The 16,579-nt window shown below is 35.6% G+C and overlaps 1 protein-coding gene across 1 annotated transcript in view; it reads right to left on the bottom strand.

The window, feature by feature from the left end:
• LOC125261560 (hydroperoxide isomerase ALOXE3-like) overlaps positions 1 to 14,999 on the bottom strand; it is a 76,178-nt gene extending 61,179 nt beyond the window's left edge. The window contains exons 1-3 of the mRNA XM_048180110.1: positions 14,686 to 14,999; positions 2,596 to 2,746; positions 2,213 to 2,417 (exon numbers count right to left, since the gene is read on the bottom strand). The gene's annotated coding sequence lies outside the window, so the exon portion shown is untranslated. The remainder of the gene's footprint in view (positions 1 to 2,212; positions 2,418 to 2,595; positions 2,747 to 14,685) is intronic.
• Between the last annotated feature and the right edge of the window lie 1,580 nt (positions 15,000 to 16,579).

A 16,579-nucleotide genomic window follows, 5' to 3' on the forward strand; every position in this document is an offset into this window, starting at 1 on the left:
ATTCCTTTTGGGAGCGACAACTGAATGTATTTTTAGTCAAATACCTGTATATAAGATTAGTATTGGCCAAGTTCAGAGGCTGTGACCCTGGACCACAAAACCAGTCGTAAGTCGCACAGGTATATTTGTAGCAAAAGCCAACATTGTATGGGTCAAAATTATCGATTTTTCGTTTATGCCAAAATGCATTAAGATATTAAGTAATGATCATGTTCCATGAAGATATTTTGTAAATTCTCTACCGTAAATATATAAAAAATGTATTTTTGTAAGTAATGTGTTATAAAGACGTTTGCGTGTCTCTCTTTAAGAGCCAATAGTAACGGAAACCAAGTAGATATCACAATAATTATTTTTGCATACAAAATCAGAGACTTTACACATTCAGATCAAGCATCCAACATGCTCCTGTTGCGTTATTTTCACCCTCTAATGATCATTAGACTTGAGTCTGCACAAATTGAGTTTACAACAAACACAGCGCACAGGCGCTAACTGAAAAGAAATGTTGATTTCATGTGGCGATTTGCTCATAACGTCATGAAAATTGCACAGATCATATCATGACACATCATTTACAGATTAAAATGAGCCCAAAAACAACATAATCCATTGTGGTGATCACGAGATATTACTGATGAATGATGTACCATATTTGGCTAAAAATATGTCTCTTGTTTTTCCAGGATGCAATGTGTTATCCAATGTTCGCGGAACCATCCATGCTTATTTTCCAATGTGGAATAACCAACATGTTCTCCAACCAATACGACCATATAGGTTGTCTGTCACTTCCCTGAAATACGATCAATAGGAGCGTTTACTAAAGTGGCGCCCCTATCGACAACAGGACACTTTCATTTTAATGCATTGTTCCCTTTTATCTGCATCACATTTCAGGTTTTGCGTAGCTCAACTGGCAGAGCATTGCAATAACAATATGCAATCATGTGATCATGCGATCGTGGGTTCGATCCCAGGGAACGCATGTGCTAATAAATGTATCTGCACTATAAATCACTATGGGTTGGTTTAGGGTTGGGGTCGGTGTAGTTGTTAATAAAAAAATGAGTTTTCTTAAATGAAAATAGGAGAAATGGTGTAAAAAGTCCACACATTGCATTTAAATGAACACGCATTTTGATTGGTAACGATAGTCAAATGTCATTTCATGACGACAGACATAACACGACACTGTCATTATTTTTACGCCAGCTAGAGGGCGCATGACTTTAAAACATAAATATGGGTCGTAATAAGGTGCTTGAAAAATGACCTATAGGGTTGGGTTTTTTTGGAGGACAGTCTCGGAATAACACAAAACTAGGCTTTTTAATGCTTATAGTCTCTATAAACCTGGAGTGTACCGCCCACCGGCGCCACCCAGCAACGATAACATTAATAATATATATATTTGTTTATTTTTATCAGCAGTTTTTCAACATGAGAATGTCCAATTTTAATGTATTTATATTTTTAAAAAATTTAAAAAGTGTTTTATCAAACAATACCTACCTTTTGAGGCTCCTTGCTATATTTTTGTAAGTTATGAGTCTTTACTTGTGTATTTGTCACTAAGAAAAAAAACTCTAAAAAATGCCTTCAGGTCTTTAAAGGTGATTTTCTTTTTCTTTTCTTTTTTTGCACTCTCAGATTCCAGATTTTCAAATAGTTGTATCTTGACCAAATATTATCCTAACAAATCATACATCAATAGAAAGCTTCGTTTTTTAGCTTTCAGATGATGTATAAATCTCAATTTCAAAAAAATTGACCCTTAAGTTTCAATATTAAACATAACCTTTATATTGATTCAATGAATTAAATGCATTTTAATTGCATTTTGGGGGGAAAAAACGTGTCATGGATTTATTACCTTTTTAGGTAATTTTTTTTTTTTTTTTTTAAGAAATCTTTTAAAATCAAAATGTAGATTTGAATTTTTAATGTTATTATAACCTAAAGATGCTATGTGAAAGTTTGAAACAGAAAATACTGGTTTTCATCTTGGTAAAGAAAACACATTTTTACTTATTAATCAAAATTGAGGTATAGCGTTTTGGAACCAAACTCTTCAAATGTATTTAAATGTAAGAGACATATGTGACGTTTGTGTGTGTGCACGCAGTACATTTGCAAGACATCACCACTGAACTTTAAAGTACACTGATAAATATGAATTTTGGCCCTGACCAGAAATGGGAGTGCCTACCTTTAGCAGGTCTTAAAACGAGCCTCTTGTTACAGCCAAGCCAGGAGTAGCATGGAAACAAAATCTCGTCACCTTCGGGCGTCTTGATCAAGATCTTATCGCAGAACCAATAGTTGTAAATAAGACCCATAAACGGCTTGGAGTAGATCTCGACAGATACAAGCTCTCCCAGGGACGCCTTGCAATTTATCTTAAATGCTCGCACCTGCACAGACATATTGGAATATATTTTAAGATAAATTTAAAAATGCAAATTTTTTTATCCTTACTACTCAAAACTTTTATTTATTTATTTATTTTCAAATGTATTCCAAATGTAAGGATTCTGACTAATGTTTTTTGGACCAAAACTCCTTACTGTTGGTTTAACTGGTTGCACTTACCGATCCTTGACAAAACCACGAAAAGCAATTTAGATTCTGTTTCTCACTCTCAGCCTCAGTACCACACAGCTGGATAGAGATAAGGCTAGTGGTGCCCGCCCAGAGCCGCTTTCCTGTGTGTGTCGTTACGGTGTAGATCACCATGGCTATTCTGCAAAGTAATGGACAATGATTTTTAAGAGAAAATATAAACATGAGACCACCAAAGAATATCACATGAAGTCCAGAGAGAGAGACAGTGAATGAGTGGAAGAGAGAGCAATTCTCATATCTAACTGTAAGAGAAGTCACCATGCTGCTGCTGTAATAAGTGTAAAAACTGTTGTTACTAGACTGATTGTAAAGAGAAATTTCAAAAGATTACATTTCACTTGAACACTAGCAAAAAGATTTATTACCAAGTTTTTGCACAAATAAAGATCTTGTTCCTTTCAGAATGACCTGAACAAGAGGAAGCCAAGAGCAGAAGACTCCAAGCATTTTATAACTTTCTTGTAATGTATTCGTTTTCATCACTGTCATGACAACCGATCTAATAATTAGTACCTTCCTTCTTCCAAATAAGGAAACCACTTCAAACTCTGACCTTGACCTTTAGTGCTTGAATTCGCCTTTTTTTTTTTTTTTTTTTGCAAAAATCATGACATTGTAAGAATGGATTTTCATACCTACCTTATCTCACCTAAGATAACCTGCATCTTGCACTATGAATCTCCTGACTGAAGACAGGGTTGGGGCTTTCTGTCTAGGTTTTTTTTTTTCTAAAGAATACTAAGGTTTTTTTCTTCATCTTGACCTGGAGATATCAAAAGGAACTCTGTGTTTTGCTAACTATAACCTGTGATAGTAACAGAAAAAACTATTAGCTCACTACCATGAGATTCATACTATCATTTACCAATATAAAACAGGATGTTATCACATATCACTACTGGATACTGAGCAAGAAATCTAACCCTCCTGTCGTATTACGGTCAATTTTTGTCTCTGAAAAATGTAGTTAACTTAATCTGATTGTCATGAGGTTCCTTGACATGTCCACACAGGGCATCTGAACATACAAAATAGCTTTGATAACTTTTGTGTGTTTTATTTAACTTGTGTACACCTGTGGTGTTCCTGGTCAAAATTGACCGGTCATTAGAAATGAATGGAAAAGACTACAATAAGTTTATAAAATTGAGTTGAGGCACATGCCCATTTTTGACATGCACAGAGTTTCTGTCCCATACCCTCACATGCAGAGATGGGTAAATTACAAAATTTGTAATCAGTAACACAATCTCTTAGATTACACATTTTTGGTGACGTAATCTGACTACTTTTGGACTACATTTAGATTACTTTTGTGCTAACCCTTATTTGATGTTACGTATATTGTAGGAAAATCTTGTACTATTTTGACAGATACAAATAAAAAATACATTCCAAACAATATATTCTATTCTCCAACAAGAGCCTCAACAGATGTATGGACAGTTAATACTTCAAAATACTAACACTAATGTGTTTGCTGATAGTAACACTGAATAAAACAAAATCACATCTCAAGACTTGTAATCATATTTACTTAAAATTAAGTCAATTTAGAAAACGGCAACATTACGACAAAAAAATTGAAAAACACAGCAATATCACTGCTACACCAAATATTAAATCTATATTTCATATATTATTATTATATTATTTCATATATATTCATCTATATTTCATACATTTCCCCTTACTGCTGGAAAAAACTCAAAGAATCATGAACATATATAAGCGTCAGGTTTATTATGAAAAAATATAAACGTTAAAAAAATGAAAAATTAGGAGAATCGATGAATTTAACATTTTACTGCCATTGTGTAAATAATATGTAATCATGTAATCCATAAAAAAGTAACTGTAGTCTGATTACGAGTATTTTAAAAAGTAGTTTACTCTGATTACAAGTACTTGATTTTTGGAATCTGATTATGTAATCCAGATTACATGTAATCTGTTACTACTACATGCATGTATTTTTGGACACACACACACACACACACACACACAGGTTTGTTTTGCTATCTTAGTGAGGACATTGCATAGACTTTCAATGATTTTATATCAGGTCAATGATATTATCACCTAACCCAATCACCTAATCCATACTCCTAAACCTACCCATCACAGAAACATGTAACCATCACGAGATTTAAATAAAAACATGTTATGGCTGAGATAAAACTAGTGAGAACCAGTCAATGTCCTCACTTGTGGGTTGTGAATCATGAATCTTCCCCCATGGGAACCCAACCAGTTGGTATTCTCACAAAAATTGAAACATTGTTTTAAAACTATATAGAATTTTCTCGTTGCTCTGGTATATAAAGCTTTTTTGAGACCTTGCTCACAATTCAGTTTGTGGCGGCACAGCAGCAAAACAATATATTGAAAGAAATGCTCTTGATCTTATCTTTGTTACTGACTGGTAACAAAGGAGGAGAGAAAACAGCAGGAAACAGCAATAGAGGAGGAAGTGTCAAAAGTTGAAATCAACACATATTATGATCCAGACCAAGACACAACCGATGTGGAACAATCCAGTGATTAGGAAGATCATTCTCTCTCTTGTCTTTGCTCTTCTTTTCCTCTGGGTCCCTTTCTGAAAAACATGCTTTCTTTGCCTCCTATCTTCTTTGTCTCTTTCTCCCTCTCCTTCACTTCCTATCTCTCAGGTAACATTCAACATATATGCTGGGTACAAAGTTTTGTCAACATTGCACCACAATTGCCACAAGTTCACCTGTGAGTTTTTATAGTGTAGCGTCTGTACAAGAATCAGTCTTAGCCAACCAACTTTGGAATTTTCAGAATGCTTTTAGCCTGCTGAACTGTGTTTGTAAATCTCACACCGGCTCCGGACGGTCTGAGAAAGACGAGCACTTTGACACTTTCGTGGACCCTCTGAGGTTAAACAGAGAACCCCATTTCCTAGCTCTTGGGACATCAAAGGGGCCCCTCATGTGGACTAAGTGCCAGACCAGACATTCCAGCCAAAGCCCAAATACACATCACATACGCACACACCGAGACACACACACAAACATGCTTAGAGATTGTATGTACAGTTATTCTCAAAATATGACTGTGCCAAAATGTACTCGTTGTGTATGTCAAGTGCATGCATGTTTTCCTAGTGTTTAGACTAGTTGTGCTAGTTTCATTTCTAACGATTCCATTTGACTGTAAACTATAACTTCTTTTATATGCTGTTCTTACATGACAAGCTTGGTGTCTATGTAAAGCTCTTGGTCTGCCTTATTCACCAATGTATGTTACATAACTGTAAAATGCATTGTTCTATTTTTAATGGTACTGTGAAGAAAGAACTATCTGATCTGATACCTCATAAATTATGCAAATCCAGCCAGGAGACAAGACAAAGAAAACTTTGCCCGCCAAACATTGCACCCTGACTATTGGTTGTTTCAAAGAAGGAGGTATGTTAGCTTGGTTTTCCATAAAAGCAACAACACGCAACTTTTCCTTTGTCTCTCGATTGCCTCTGAACTGCCTCAGGCGACAGCACTCCCATCACGCGCTCAACTTCTTCCGGGACGACCATTTCCTTCGACTCTCTCTCTCTTCTCTTTTTTCGGTTATTTTACTCATCAGTTAAACCTCGTTTGAAAACCCCGCCGGAGGAAACCCTCTCGGAAAGGACCAAACGCTCCAAGCCGTGCACTGAAACTCTACTGCACACTGACTTGAACCAATATGCAAGTATTAATTTCTTTGAAATTCGTTTAAACTGATTTCTGTGCTGGCTCTCAAAGGGTTAACTGTTGTAATTTGCCAATCTTTGGTCATCTCTCTTTTCCTGTCTTTACTTCCGTTCTTGTATATATGTGTGTATATTTAGACGTATAACCTCTGTAGTAGTAGTTTTCATATATTAAACACATTATATCCATGCTCGATTGCTCTGTTGCTCATTCAACAAAAACCAGGTCACTTTAACGTTTTTCGATCCAGCACCATCGTTTTACGTTGGATGCTAGAATAGGAAGTGTATTCTCGTGGCCAGAGAATAACCTTTCTTATTATAATCATCTGTGAGGAGCTAACAGTTTGCTGGACAAACTAATATAGTTTCTCTAAATAATTATTAAACCAGAACTAATCATATATGTAATTGATTATAATTCGTTGTAGTTAATTCACAGTATATGTTTAATTCCCCCTTGGGTCAATATATGCATCATAATTCATCATAAAGCTTTATGATTTATTATATTCATATATTTCACCCATAAATTGATTAAACCTGTACAGAATACGCTACAATAGCAATCATATTTTATTTTATTTTTATTTGATATTCTATGTAGAATTGTCATTTTAAGGGTCTTTAGAATATCACCTGCTAATATACACCTTATAAGCGAATTATGAAAATATGTCACCTCATTTCTAGTACATGGGATACATAAGTACAATTTTGCCATATCAATGGTGCATCTTCAAATATGACCTGTGTATGCCCTTTGCCATTTCATTGAAATTAGTTAAATAATGTTCAACTGTTAACAAGTTACCGGATGATTAGTGTCTCAGGTTACAAATGACATGAGATATGACATATATAATTAATTGTGAATATTTTCACACTTCCCATGTGGACACGGGCTCAAACTTAAAGGGCTGTATCATTGCAAGAGCCATCGCCTCGCAGCAATCGGCAGCACCTGTTACTATAGAGAGTATGCATCGACGTCACTTTCCCGCTGGAACGCGCTCCCTCAGCTGGACTGAGTGGCAAAAGAAACTGCTGCATGACTGGAATTAATAGGGGAAACTACAAATACGGACTAAAACAAATTATTACACTAAAGGTTGGGCTCGAAAGTGTTCCTTACACCTTGTCAAATAAACCTAATCCATGGATATTGACATGCAGCCAGGAGTCGTGTTTCCTGACATTTATATGTGCCTGATTTCGACGCCGGGGAAATACATAAAGCAAATCTGCCTGTGAATATTTTATATAACTACAACATAGGTAGGCTTAAATCTGAGTAATCACTTATATCAGTGTTATATCGTCATATTGTCCAGCCCTAAAATATATAGTATCGTTTTTGTCAGTGTTAATTTAAAAACACCCAATTATGCAGAATATAAGATGGTAAGTATTTAATTGATGAGTTGTCAACATAATATATAACAATACAATATATGCGGTATGAGTTTACCTCACAATCCAACAATTTGACACAAAATGATAACTGCAAATCCATGTTTCTCTGCTGGAGTCCAGTTGTTTCTGTGAATTGCAACGATCCATTTGCTTCTTTTTCTGTAGCTTTCGGCAGTCTTTAAATATATACCTCAGGTTTTGTGTCAAAGCTATTTGTACAGTCAATCTCAAAGCTCTTTTCTGTTTTGGATGTATTTTGTGTGTTTTTCGTGACATTCACGCTAAAAACCAATGCTGCCGCTCAGTCTTTGTGCCACTCAGTGGGCGTAACCGCAGTCATAACGGTCGACGGTCACGTCACGTGCATACCCTCTATAGAGTACCTCAGGGATGACGTGCTTTTGTAGGCCAACCCAGAAATAAGCGGCGCACAGGTTCCCTCGATCGAAAGCCTATTCATTTTTCCCATAGACTTTTGGAAAAGCGCACAAAATAAGCTGTGTTTAACAAAGGGTTATGACACTTACACGTTTTGTCTATCAAGATAATTTTTACAAGTTAACACAACATTTATAAATTTTGAAGCCTAAATAAAGTGGTCAGATATAAACGGACTACAGCACACCATGGTCGCGGATCAACGTCGTCACCACCAATCTTCTTCAAACTGTATTTAAAAAACAACTCTATTTAAAAACATGCTCGCTGATTATGATCTGTGCTGTTATGAATCAGGGGTGTAAATTTCATCGGACAGTAGGGGGGGACAATAAACATAAAATTTCTCAAGAGCAATTTTTGAAGGGGACACAAATAATACAGCCAAAATTTTACTTATAAAGGATATATGCAGGGGTTAAATTGGGCCGGGGCCGTCCGGGGCTGAGCCCCGGCACATAGGCTTATCAGGGCTCGACATTAACGCTTAATTTTTTGAAGGGGCAAGAGAAAGAGAGCTTTACTTGTCCTGATTAAAACATCAATAACAAAAATAGTTAGGGAATCACTAAAACGCAAGCATGATTCTATTACATTTAGTGTAAGTGGCGATTGATAATGGATAATATAAATATTTAATAATAAATATTTTATTAATGAATGATTCAGCGTTTTGAACGAATCGGTTGAGTCAAAGATTCAGTAATAGCCTATTCCAAAACACCTGCCTCATTCTTGAATGAATCAGCCGTTTGAACAAATCGTTTGAATGAATGACTAGGACAGTCTCTTGCCACCACCTACTGCCGGTTCAGTTTCATGTTTAAATTTTCCCAACATTTCTTATTTGTTTATTCAAAAATATTTAAAGAATATCATAACATTATTTAATGCAGTTGTAATTTTTCAGTGTAAATTATTTAATTTGATTCATAACAGTCCTGCTTTATTTTTCTTATTGAATTTATTGATCAAATGTAAAAAAAAAAAATGAAATAAAAGATGAAGCATGTAATAAGATAAGGGGAAAAAATGCCCTTGGGGTAAATATCACAAATATGCAGATATAAATATGCAAAAGCTGACGGAACACTGTTGAGAATATAGCTTCAGAATAAACTATATTTACACCAAAAAAAATCAAATTTTTTCCAGACAACTTTTTTGGTCAGACAAGTGACCAATTTACTTGTCCAAAGGACAATACCCTGTATTTTGTATTGATATGCTCTCCTTTAGGCCTACAGAAAGACTTTGTTATCAGATGTAGCTTTGCACACTGCCAGCATCTAGAATGATTTTGATCTGCATTTAAGTGTTCATAGCAGAGGGCTCTGTCGACTTATTTTTAGGTTGTCAATTGATAAGATTTTGTAGGCTTTGCATACACATGTGCACTCCTCGAAAGCCTGAAACCACAGAGCCCCCCCACATAAGAAATCCCAATTTAACCCCTGGATATATGTAATGTTACACAGAAGAAAACCTTACTACTATTATTAGTGTAGCATGTAGACTGCCATTATGCAATGTTTCTCTTTGGTTCAATAAAAAACTGACTAAATTGACCAAAATATTCAAAATCATTTATTTATTGGAATATTTTTGAAGTTGTTTACAACCAAGTCACCAAAATACGATGAATACACTTTGAGCAAAACCCAACACACAACAGTAAATCTACTAGCCTTATTAGAGTTCACATATTCTTATCACACTGTTAATTGTTGTTGGTGTGGGTGACATAGTATCCCAACAAGCTATAATTGTAAACAAGCTACCAAACGCTAGGTAACATTATAATCGCTAAAATAGCGGACTCACGGAAAAAAAAAAATCATGTTATCATCTTGCTTTTTTTTGTTATGACTAATTACTCAGCGTCGTCAGCATTAAAGCAAAAATAACCACTTCATCCGATGTTTTTGAATAAAATAGCCTTAACAGCCTACTTACTAGAGCTCCTCTCAACTACTGTCTGTCTTCTCTCCCGCCGGCGCAGCCCGATTTGATTTCTACACGCACGAGTGTGACGTGCGCGGTGGACCAAACCACTGTGAGGCAAGGGAGGGGTCACTCAAAATGTTTCTAAACTTAAAACGCCTGTTTGCGTTTGTATTGCTTTACTTCTTACACAATTATTTTAAGGATATATCATTTATTTACAATACTTAGAGTGGTTTTTAATTATATTTTTTTGGGGGGACAGCACTCAGATAGGGGGGGGTCATGTCCCCTTCGTCCCCCCCGCGATTTACGCCCCTGTTATGAATACTTATCCACTTTTTCAGGAGAAATGCTGTCCAAATGTCCCGTTTTTAATGATGACGTCTAAAGTCCCCGCCAAAGGAAGTAGTCCTTTTAGCAATTTGTTAGCAACCGCCGATTTTAAGACCCAATAAAGGTTTAAAAAATCACAAGCGGGTTATAACTGGTGTGTTTTATGTCATACATCAAAATGTGAAAATATTTAGAGGCTTTGTTAACCACAGACCTTATTTCAGGCGATTTAGCAAAAACCCATAAAAAAAAAACAAAAAAACAACTGACTTCGGGGCGATGGAACCGGAAGTCCTAAAATGCTAACTCGCTTCTGGGTTTTGCATACAAAAACCAGTGCCCAAGGAAGTCGACCGGAAGTTGAAGTCGGCCGGGTGCCGCCATCTTGTAGCAGAACTTCACTTGCGTTAGCATCCCCATTGACTCCTATTCATTTTGGCGTCACTTTGACAGTGAATAACTTTACATCTGAGGCGTTTAAAGACTCCATTTGTCCATTATTTATTTCTAAAGATACACGACAATGTATAAAGGGCTCCATTACCTTCTATGTTACATTATGGCCCCGTAGAAACAGTTTTTGTAAAAATAGGCTAACGATTGCGTCATAACCACTCGACTCTCTGTCGCACAGTAGAGAAATTACCGTAGAGACAGGAGGAGATGCTCGCAGGCAATCGGGGTGATTATCTTAATATGGCGTACTGGCGTTACATTTTAAAATACTATACAAAATAATTAATCAGAATACTTACTCCTGCTCACTCACGCCAAAGAACTCCCCGCTCAAGCTCGCCGTCTCTGCAAGATTAACGATGGCAGTTTTGACGCACAGCTACTAGAAGATTTACATCTGTCAGACAGGTTGCTGACGTCATCAAGCTTAGTTTGAGTCTGCGCGTCAGAAACGGAAGTGCTAAAAATCGCTAAAAATGGGCTTCACTTGTCTCAATTGAGTTCCAATGGGGTCGCTGTGTCCATTTCTTTTACTGTCTATGACAAAAACACCTGAGGTACTCTATTGTACTCGGTTTACACAAAATGTCGTCTGTAGGCCTAATGGCATATTGAAAATGGTCTACTCCTTAGTGTTAGTCTTAAGTAGTTGTAGTGGATTTGAAAGTTTGCTGAAATCATTGGCAATATGTGATAAGTGCTTTGGAGCCACTGGTGCGGTGCAGGCTAGGTAACGTTTGCATACAATATATAAATATTCTAACTTTATAAGTGACTTTTGCATTATGTCTACAGCAAATGAGCTAATCAGAAGATGGACCATTTTCTATGTTCAGTGAGTCTCACCAGATTGAATTTATTCAGGGAAGCATGCAGTATATCTCACTAATCATTAACTCAAATCAAGTTATTTTAAACAACTGTAGTTTTTATTTTTGAATTATTTTAAAATTTTATTAGGTTCAAGAGTCCCACCTGACCAAGAAGATGCCTAATATGATTTCAGCATATTAGCACACAGGTGGGTTAACGTAACTACTGAGGGAAATAAAAATCATCACATGGTGACTTCTTGCATGTGTCTTATTGTGCATTTATCTTACACAGCTATCCCTTCACTGCAGACAAGCTGAAATGGGTTAAATCCTTGATTGCAGTCTTTACGTCCATGAATCATTTGGAGAGAATTAGCGATGTAAGTATTAAAATCTAATCTGGCATCATTTAGTTTACAGTTCAACTTAAATGTGTGAATATGCTGACAAAAAGTTGTTACTTACAAATATATATTCTAAAATATAGTATGTTGGAGATTAAAAAACAATTTGACACTCTCTCTTTCCCTCTTATATTTTATAAAGTGTTGGAACAGCGATCTTTTCTGAAGAAGAACTGAGCACATTTGTGTTTGTGGACATGCATGCATCTAGGGAAAATTCTGATGTCGTCAGTCGAGGTCTGAACAGAAACCAATCTTTGGAGAAGTTCTTTTATTCCCAAAGGTTTACAAAAACATTGTGTTGGCTTTTTAAAGACTATTTTTGTTATCACTTTTATGCTGTGGAGAAGATGCAGTACAGACATTGATAATGATCAGAAATGTTTCTTGAGCAGCAAATCCTAGAATGATTTCTGAAGGATCGTGTGACACTGAAGATTGGAGTAATGATGCTGAAAATTCAGCTTTGATCACAGGAATAAATTAACATATAAACATATCACATAGAAAAGTTATTTTAAATTGTAATATTTCATAATATTACTGTTTTTGTTGTATTTTCTGTATCAAATTAAAGCTTTGGTGAGCAAAAGGGACTTCTTTTAAAAAATATTAAAATGCTTAGTATTGTCCAAACTTTTGGCTGGCAATGTACATCAATCCAACAATGTTTGGAAATAAGTAAAACTATTTTGGAGGTGGGGATGGGTTATGTGTCATGTTGCCAAATGAGACTGTAAAGAACTGTTTTGTCCTTTTTGACTGCTTAAAATTGTATTGTTATATTCTGCATTGAATTTAATTATTGATATTTTATTGTAATAAGTTTTGACAATAAGAAAAACAACCAATGACTTTACATTAATTTTTTCTTGTGAAGCCAAGGATAACAAAATGTGTGAAGCCAAGGATAACTCAGTGTTACACATCTTTGTGTTAACCTTTCAGACACATTTACTGTGTTAAAATCATTAACACAGTTACTGTGTAGAAATCAACACAACAAACGTTGTCCCTAAACTCGCCCATTGATGTGTAAGAATTTAACACAGTTTGAGTCAGTTTAACACATCCTTTCTAAGAGTGTACCGATCATGTATTTCTAACTGGCAAAATGCCATGACATCCAATCAAATTACCTCATCTTTTGCAGTCAAAACTGACTGCAGATACTGTAGGTTGTGTGCAGAGTGTGCTGCCTTAGTAAATACATTACTGCAGTTTTTGACAATATACTTTTGTAAAAGTGAGGATTTAGCACTTACTATAGCATGAAGAACAAATATAGACACAGAGAGTGGATTAAGATCTATTGAAGTCTCAACATATCTTTGTTGAATGGAAACATCATATGTTTGACTTTTGAAAGAGTTTCTGTTATTTGGAAGTTTTGATCATTACTATTAAGCAGAAAATTTGAACTTTGGTTGCCGATAACTGCATGTACTAGTATTATAAAGTTTTATATTATAAAGTCATTGTTCAATAGCTTTGCTAATACCAGTGCAGGAACACGGTTGTTTATGTACTGTACAGCATACAGTCTTTTAATTGTACAACACGATTCAAAGTCAAATACAAACAGGTAATTTCCATTCACTCTAAATCACACACACTCTCTGATTTAATTCTGTCTAGTAAAAATGCAATTACGACGAGTAACACTGTCAACAATTTAAGCTAAAAACGGCTTGCCATACTTCCCCTGCCTATGCTCCTGCTGATACTGCAGTGCTAACTCTTACAGTAGACTGTCATGGAGAGAAAGGCTACTGGATAAATTACATCAGGAATTATTAAATGATATCTGGATGCATTCTTGAATCAAATGGAGATAATGTTCAATAAAGACTGCTCGTCTGATTTTATTTATTATTATATAATTTATTATTTTTCTTAACTCTTGTCTTTTCAAAATGTTTTACTGAACATTAAACTCCAGTTGGTCCTTTCTGCAACATGATTCAATTGAAATTAAATCACAGTGCTACATGGCATGCTGGAGACCTTTTACCAGAATGCATCCAGATATTATTTAATACTCCCTGAAGTAATTCATCCAGTAGCTTTTCTCTCCGTGACAACAAAATCAGACCACTGTTAGCAGTTAGCAAAGGCCCGGGTATGCTTCAGCAACATCCATTCACAAAACAATAGTGAATCTGACTGATTATTAGCTCAGGCAAGAAATATGGAATCTACACACAGAGATCCATCAGAAATGTAATGTATTATGTAGCTGTTTAGATTGATAGATTAGATTGAAGGTTTTAAAACTTGCATTTCCAAATGAGTTTTGATCTGATTTGTTGCTCTTTCTTTAAATATATTCAGGCTATTTAAACACTCAAAACTATAAAGTTATAATATATATATATATATATATATATATATATATATACACACGGTATACAAAATATATAGCTAATAGCTATAAGGTTATAATTATTTGAATAACAACCGCTTTTGTTTAAAGCTGTACTTCAACTTAACTGCTCTCATTTTAAAATGACAAAATAACCCTTACCTGTTGAAATGCCAGATGCTTCAAGTTCAGGTCTGTTAACGGTCTGATGGAATGGATGAAGCCGTATGCTTTATATAAAACGCTGCAGCTTGGATCTGTCCCAACAGAGCATATAAATTGCTGTGTACTTTTGCTTTCACAAAGGACCATCCATTGGAAAAACAGGGGATTTCAGTGATTGTGGTTTCAGATTCAGTTTTACATACCGAGATTAAATTAGCTTTATCATTAAAGTGGATCTTTATCATTAAAGTGGAACTAATATTCCAGTTTATCAACACTTAAACTCCTTATTTGATGTTGGGCAAATTGTGAAAGATAGACTATTTGTGAAAGTTTCTGTCAGACATTCATCCTCGAAAAACTAATAAGATAATTAAAGATATGATAATGGCACAAAAACTGTTTTTAACTGTTTTAAAATGTACAAGAGAACACACAGTAGTACTACCCAATGTGTTTTAATTTGCCTTCATTTGTCACAACCCACAGATGCTATAGTGCAAGTGCCTTCTACAAAGTACAAAACGAAGACAATAAGTGCTCAATATTACAAATAATGATATTGATATTAATGATTGTAGCAAGCAGGGTGAGTCCGAGAGCTGCGGGAATGGATCAAGTCTCATGCGGTGCTTCGGAAGGAGAAAAGGAGGACGAGAGAGGACCAGGCCTGAGGCCTGTTGCATGAAGCTAGTTGAGTTTCAGAGTAGGTTTAGAGTTGTCAAATCCATATATATCCAACCTGGGGCCACACCATTATGGTAGTTGTTCAAACTAAGGGTTACAGGATTAGTTTCGAATTAATCCAATCCAATCAGGCTTTGTTGGTACCATGACGCTGATCAACAGCTTTCTCTATCAACTCAGGCTTTTATGAATTTATGTGTGACATCAGTAGTGATCAGCCAATCACATGCTGTACAGAACAGTAAAACTACAATTCACTTCTCACGAGAGAAGCAGCACGATTCTCTTCTGCAGAATATTATAAATTGAAAAATATTAAGAATTTAAACAAATTTACACAGCAAGAAGAAATTAGTCTATGAAAGAGGACAACTAAAAGAAAAAATCTTGCTATATCAGTAAGGTTTATATAGTTGATATAGTTATAGAGAGAATTTAACATTTTTAGGGGCTAAGCACCAAAGGTGCTATAGCCCCTATTGTATCTGTTAGTGTGAGATTCTAAAAACATCCTGTGCCCTTTTCATCATGTGATCTTTCTCTGTACACCTTAAAGAGATGCAGGCCTCACGTCATAGTAATGAGTGACCTTATATTCCTTTTATGTACTTCAGTCACTGAACTGCTAGTTTCACTTCTTATATTCTAATTATATAATGCAACTCTGGACAATAAAGTGTGTGCCAATGATTGAACTGCACTCTGAGTCTGTCTCATTTTTGGCATCCAGGTACCTGCTTTTCTGCGCCGAATTGCTCAACCTAAAACATTTTCTCTAAATACTTGATCTTCAAATTATTTTATCTAACAGTTTGGGGGCTCGTCAGCGAAACGGGGGGGATTCTCCCTGAAGAACTGGGAAAAGAGAAAAGCGCACCGGGGATCGGAGGACCTACGGAAAAGGGGGTAAGTGTTTTTTGGATATTTCTTAAATGAAGTATGCACTTACCCCTGTAGGATCCTATTATAACATCTCGTGGAAATACGAGAGGTTTTTTTGTAATCACTAGTAGCTAGTGGAATATATCCATTGTTGTTACACTACGGCTGGCAACAGTAGTTTTAATTAACTATTAGCATAAGAGTGATTGGGTTGAATCACCAATTGTTAGTGGAATTTATTTTCCATTGTTGTTATACTTCGGCTGGCAACAGTAGTTTTAATAAACTATTAACGTGAGGATTGGGTTTTAATCACCAGATG

The sequence above is a fragment of the Megalobrama amblycephala genome, unplaced genomic scaffold, assembly GCF_018812025.1.
Source record: "Megalobrama amblycephala isolate DHTTF-2021 unplaced genomic scaffold, ASM1881202v1 scaffold431, whole genome shotgun sequence".
Classification (NCBI taxonomy): domain Eukaryota; kingdom Metazoa; phylum Chordata; class Actinopteri; order Cypriniformes; family Xenocyprididae; genus Megalobrama; species Megalobrama amblycephala.